Source organism: Limulus polyphemus, unplaced genomic scaffold, assembly GCF_000517525.1.
Source record: "Limulus polyphemus unplaced genomic scaffold, Limulus_polyphemus-2.1.2 Scaffold3470, whole genome shotgun sequence".
Classification (NCBI taxonomy): Eukaryota; Metazoa; Arthropoda; class Merostomata; order Xiphosura; family Limulidae; genus Limulus; species Limulus polyphemus.
The window spans coordinates 66741-72883 of record NW_013669080.1 but is presented as its reverse complement, the minus strand read 5'-3'; the positions used below and the strand labels follow the sequence as shown (position 1 = coordinate 72883).

At 33.5% G+C, this 6143-nt stretch overlaps 1 long non-coding RNA gene across 1 annotated transcript in view; it reads left to right on the top strand.

Annotated features, from left to right (window-relative positions):
- Positions 1-6143, top strand: part of LOC111088276 — a 30691-nt gene that overhangs the window by 5695 nt on the left and 18853 nt on the right. The window lies entirely within an intron of this gene.

The window sequence follows — 6143 nt, the reverse complement described above, 5'->3', positions numbered from 1 at the left end:
AGTAATAAATTATTAATCCATTACTCAGTAAATATGCATCACAATCAATTCTCTGACACACTCAATGTTAATGCATTTAATTACACATGTACAATATTTTAACCTACTGGTATAAACCCTTAACTCTCCTTCAGTAGTACATAAAGGTAACACCAGAGTGACATTACCATGGGAAACATAGTACATAACTCTAGGTGGCAAAATTTAGATCATTAGCCATGAATGTTGAGACTGTTTTTCAATGTGATGATGTATTTTGAACATAATAGACTGATAAATGTTATATACATTTGTTACAGAGGTAAAATTGAAAAGAAAATCTGTGATGTAGGGGTCTAATACATTCTTTGATTGGCCATATCCTCTGCTGTGGACTGAAGTTTTGCCTATTCAAGGCTCATCAGCACAGCTTTGGTCAGCAAACCAAAGATGTGACTAAATAATCTTGTGTTTGTCACTCCTGGAGAGTGACACTACTAGCAGGCTATTACACACAGACTTGCTTCAACTGTAGTCTTGTGGCTTAACTGTCTCAGTACTATACCTATCCAAATGTGAACACTGTTATATTTACTCATATTAATTAATTAACAGTCTTTAAAGCTTCTAGAGCTGAAAATCCCAGCACTGGCATATTAAAAGAGATATACAAAACTGTTAGTACAAGGATATGTTGGCCTACTTATTCACATGTTCATATATTATTCATAAAGAAGATTTGTTTACAGAATTATGTAAAATAATTTCAAACAGAGGTGAGAACTTTATTAAGCATGTAGATCGTGCAACTGTGGTGTTGATGGAGGTCTTAATAATGCAACACTACACACTTTTGCTGTTGTGAATTTTGTTTTATGAATTCCTTTCTCAGAAACTACAAGTACCATATGTGTTTATTGTAAGCTATCTTTTTCAGGAATCTTATGTTATTGTCATTACTGTCTAAAGTCAACTTTTTGTAGTCTTCATGATATGCAGATCACTTTATTATTAGTAATTTGTTAACTTTCTGCTAATTAGATGTTTATGTATTTGTGTCTCTTAATCCTTGTACATTCAGAAACTGCTATCACAATAGTGACAGTTTTTTGTACACAATATAGAATTCTTTAAATGAGTGCCAATTGAAAAATGTAGTACTTAACAAAGTTCAGCCTAGGGTTTTGAATGTGGTGAGCCAGCAATAAAACCTAGTGTAACAAATCAAGAATTATTTTATAAATTAGGGGTTTTAAGAGTCCCATAAGTCTGAAGATTAAAATTTGAAAAGCTTAACAACTTCAATTTTCTTCAATATTTAACCCAGTCAAAAGCAAATTATTTAAAACAAAACACAGAAATATCAGGATTTCACTTTTGTTATTATTCAGGTACTTTATCACACACAAGATTGTCAGAAATTTTGCTTCAAGTACTGGAGGGCACCATTTATCGTGGGCATGTAATAAACATTTGTGAATATTTGTATTTACTTTTATCTTTTTGAACTTTCAGCAGATGGAGCCACGATTTAGAATTTTTTAATGCTATTCTGCAGAATTCATTATCTTATTCCATAATTAATATTAACTTCCAATGTGGCAGACTTACCTCTGAAATACTGAAAGCTTTTCCTTTATTAGTTTGAACTTATGTTGTCAACACAGCATGAAACTAAAAATTTCTGAACGTCCTTTACATATTACATAGAGGATCTTACACTAGCTATGCTTTCCCGCTACATTTTATAATTTTTTCCCTTTGTTAACAATTTCTTTCTGAATCAACTACATCTGCTACTACCTAAATATCTGTACCGCTGTTGAGTGCATTATGCATAATTTGCATAACACTTGCCTTTTTTTTTTGATGAAGGTTGTATATTGCTCAGGCCTAATCACCTTCATTGCTTACAGAGCTTCTTTTGTCTGCCACATTATTAGGCTTGATCTTGATGACATTGTTGCTGGTCTCAAGTATACTCTATATTTTCAATATTGAACTTATTTCAGTTATGCCTGAGGGTGCTCGTGTCATATTTTCTTACATGAATCTTTTATTTCTTCCATCTTCTAATGATTTTGGGGATACTTATGGATATTGTTTCTAAACTAGCTCTATATTCTTGCAATTCATACTGAAACTCTCCTCTTCCTTCTCACATTTTGAGGAAGGTGGTGTCTTCCACTTTGTTTTTTACTTTGATCAGTGGTCAGTTTTCTGCCCTGCATACTGTAATTTGCTTGTTTTGAGACATTCTTTTTCTGCACTTTTATAATTTATTCATGTTACTTGTGATAATTTACCAAATTTGAAGTCTTTGTGACTTATCTTCTTCTGATTGGCCATATCTCTCACATCTCAGTTTGTATCTGTTTCATACACTGTTCTTGAATTCTTTACCCATCTCCTTTGGCTTTGCAATTCCTTGAGTTTTGAGAGTGAATACTTTGCATTTTACCATCTACCAAGTACAAACTCTCTGATTTGAACTATGGCTTCTATTTATCTAGCAGTTCCCGTAGGATATACTTATTCCCCCATAGGTACTGTTGGAGGGGTATCTAAGATGTTTGCTCATCTATAGACCCATGGCTTTGTGTTCCTTGGGTTAATAAGATTTTTCACTTTGATTTCCTATTTATCATCCAAAGTTCGACTTTTCCAGTTTCTGTTATTTTGGATCTGGAAGTTTGAAACCTTTTCTATTATAGAGACTAGCAGAAGTACTCACCCTCTGGGCAGGTATAACTGTTAGTTCCTGCAGAAGGCTATTGGGCCTGTAGCCTTTTCTGGAATTATCTGTTAGTTCTACAACAATGTACTCATACTTGACATTCAATAACATTCATTATGCATGAGGAAAAGGATTTTATTGATATTTTAGTTTAAAAATGAGCTATTATCACAGCATTACATCACAGAGTAGATTTTATTGAAGTATTTCTTTGTAGATGCAGTTATTAATGAAAGTACCTTGCTTTTCTATTGCATGAGATTTTCACTAAAGAAAACAAATTTTTTTTTAAGTTTGTTTTCTGGTTGTTTTATATTTGAAACTTCCTCCTTTTTTAAAATTTTTATTGGTTGAATCTGAAATATTTTTGTGGAAATTTCAATTGTTTGATTTATTGCTCAGCTATAAAAATTACTGCCTAGTTATAAAAGATATTACCCAGTTATGATTGGTATGGTAGTTTCTGAGATACAAGTTTGGATGTATACATCACAAGCTCCATTATAATAAGATATCAAGGTTGTACTTTATGTTATCTTGGGGGGATATGCTCTTACCTCTTTGTGATGTTACAGGTAAGAGATTGATCTTAGAGCTTTCCAATCTCACTTGTTGTCTACATATTCCTTGTTTCTAGATGGAACCTATGAGAATCTAATGAAAGTTTCTTTGTCAGAGTTTTTGGGGTGGCAAATGAATATTTCAAATGACTTATTTATTTGTACTAATCCACCCATTTTCATGCTTCCCATATGATGGAATGATTTGTCAGTTTATGACTTGGCACACTTGGTATTCACACCTTTAGCTGACCTCCTATACACACATTTAATATCTATTGTCATTATTACATGGTTGCCTCACAGTGAATTGTCCTCCCAGATCACTTATTTGTGTTGGATCGTTCACAAGTCAATGTCTTGGCCTGTTCCTATTCCATATCTTGTTCATCTGAGATTTTGAATAGACACTTTCTTGAACTCACCACTCATCTCATTTAGCTTTGTAATTCATTGAATTTTTGTGTGTTTATACTTTTCTGTGTGCCAAACACAGCCTTTCTGATTTGGCTTCTCTTTAAGTGGCAATGCCCATGGATTGTCTTTATATCAGGGATGTTGCTCCTACAGCAAGTTTTTCCTTAGACTTTTTTCCTATTGAAATTTATTCCATTAGTCTAGTTTACCTTCAAGTATGGCTCATTGTAGGTTCACTTTTCTTTCACCTCTTCTAAAACTGGATTTTTTCACCAATGTTTTTTCAAGGCTAGTGTGACTGATATGTTGAGGGAATGTTATCTTTCGGGTTTGTGGTCTAACATAAGAATGGGATATTTGAGTTGTTCTGCATGCATGTTGGGAGTTTCTATCTTTTACACCATTACTATGTTCTTATACTCACAAACACTTTGACTTTAGTAACATATATCAACACAGCACTTGTTGGCTGTGTTTTCTATGCATTTTTTGCTACATTCACATCATGTCATTCTCTGAGCTGTTATTTCATTAGTTGTACCAATGGTTTAGTCATTCTAATTTTGATTCATATGTGACAGCAGTGCATCAGCTTTTCCACGTCCTGCTTCTGTAGTAGTGAATGCTTTGAGCCCACCATGATAGAATTGTTATCTTTATCTCTACTCTCTTTATCTATCTTCTTCCTTGGGCACTTACCAGATTAGTTGTTTTGATTGTCCAGTTCTTATTGCACTGGTTGGCATGCTGTATTATAGTTTCCTCTCTTCATGTTTGTCTCAGGTACATTCTGTTCCATTACTTTTGCTTCATCTTCCACAATGACGTTTGTCATCTGCAGCTTCACAGCTGGCTGTTATGTTGTTCTTGTTAGTGAAGCTTGCTTCTCGTATTAGGTAGCTTGAATGTTATCATATTCTTGCAGATTTTCCTCCTTAGCAGTATACCAGTATCATTGGTATATCATTTGGGACTGGTGCAAGCTAATTTGATTTTCTTTCAACTGTTCACAGCTTGCCTCACTTTTCTTATGTACCTCTTTCATGAACAGAGCTTATCTGCATCTACTTCAGGCTACAGATTTGCACTATCAACAATTTATTGTGCCACAGAAGTCATGTGCCCTTGTTGGATTTTATTTTTCTGTTACTTTTGAGACATGATCCTCAGTGAGAGTTAAATTTGGTCTTCAGTTGCCTAGGTTTTTTCTTTGAAAACTTTGCAACTTGTTCATTCTATTATCTTTCCCTGAAGTTGTATTTGATATTTTTACTACCTTCAAGGTGGAGATGTTCAGGCATTTTGACCATTAATGTTTGGATATAGTCTTCTTACCAGAATCTTGGTCTGTAGGAGATGGCCACCAATATTTTTTCTGTTTGTTCCTACCTTCAGGGTGGAGATGTTCAGGCATTTTGACCATTAATGTTTGGATATAGTCTTCTTACCAGAATCTTGGTCTGTAGGAGATGGCCACCAATATTTTTTCTGTTTGTTCCTACTTTTGCAAGAACAGAATCATTAGTTATTTATATCTTATGACAATTTTCATTCCACGAATCTTGCTCCATCCCCATTAACCCTTTCGAGATGGGTCATGGATGAAAGGTCATGTTTGTTGGCTCACATTCAAAATTTTTATTGAATTACGACTTCATGAATTTATGTCAATAACTTTGGTATCGAACTGCAGATTATAATTCAAATTTTAGTACTATATATATTACTCAATGTCTTAACTTTAAGCAAATATTAAAGAAACACAAATAAACATTGATTTTTGTGTGTCATGTGGTATGTTGAATGCAGCACTGGCTTAAATTAGATATTTGTGAAATCAAAATACTAAGTATATAGTTTCGTACGAATTAGAAACCCAAACTACCGATATTGACAAGCTAGAATATAAGATAAGAGCCTCAAATCTTTTCAACCTACAAAGATATTGCTCATGTAATAAATCAAACAGAATGGCACCCCAACCACCTCTTTCCATTTTTGGAAATACTCCCTTATACACACTTACTTCTATATATGACATGAATAACCAATTAGAAGCTTAGAATGTTTCCCTAGTGGTTTTCTCAGCTATTTTAAAGGGCTTGGCACCATTTCTTTCTTTTGAACCAATATTTCAACTAGGTAGGGTGTGACTTCAGTCTGCTCAAAATTTCTTATTTTTTTAGGCTAAAATACATCTTAGTTACTAAGCTCGATAAACTATAGTGGAATTCTATGGTATTAATGTAGTAATTTATGATTTTTTAGTTATTCAAATGTATTTATTAAACCTATAAACAACTTATTTTGTTTCATATCCTCCACATGCAACCTACGTCCAGCAGCAATCGAGTACAAAGGTCGTAACTAGAAGAGATAATTGTTTGATTCACTTTTTTAGTTACTGTTCTATGTTTTAAGAAAAATAAGTGTAAGAACTTGTATCAAAA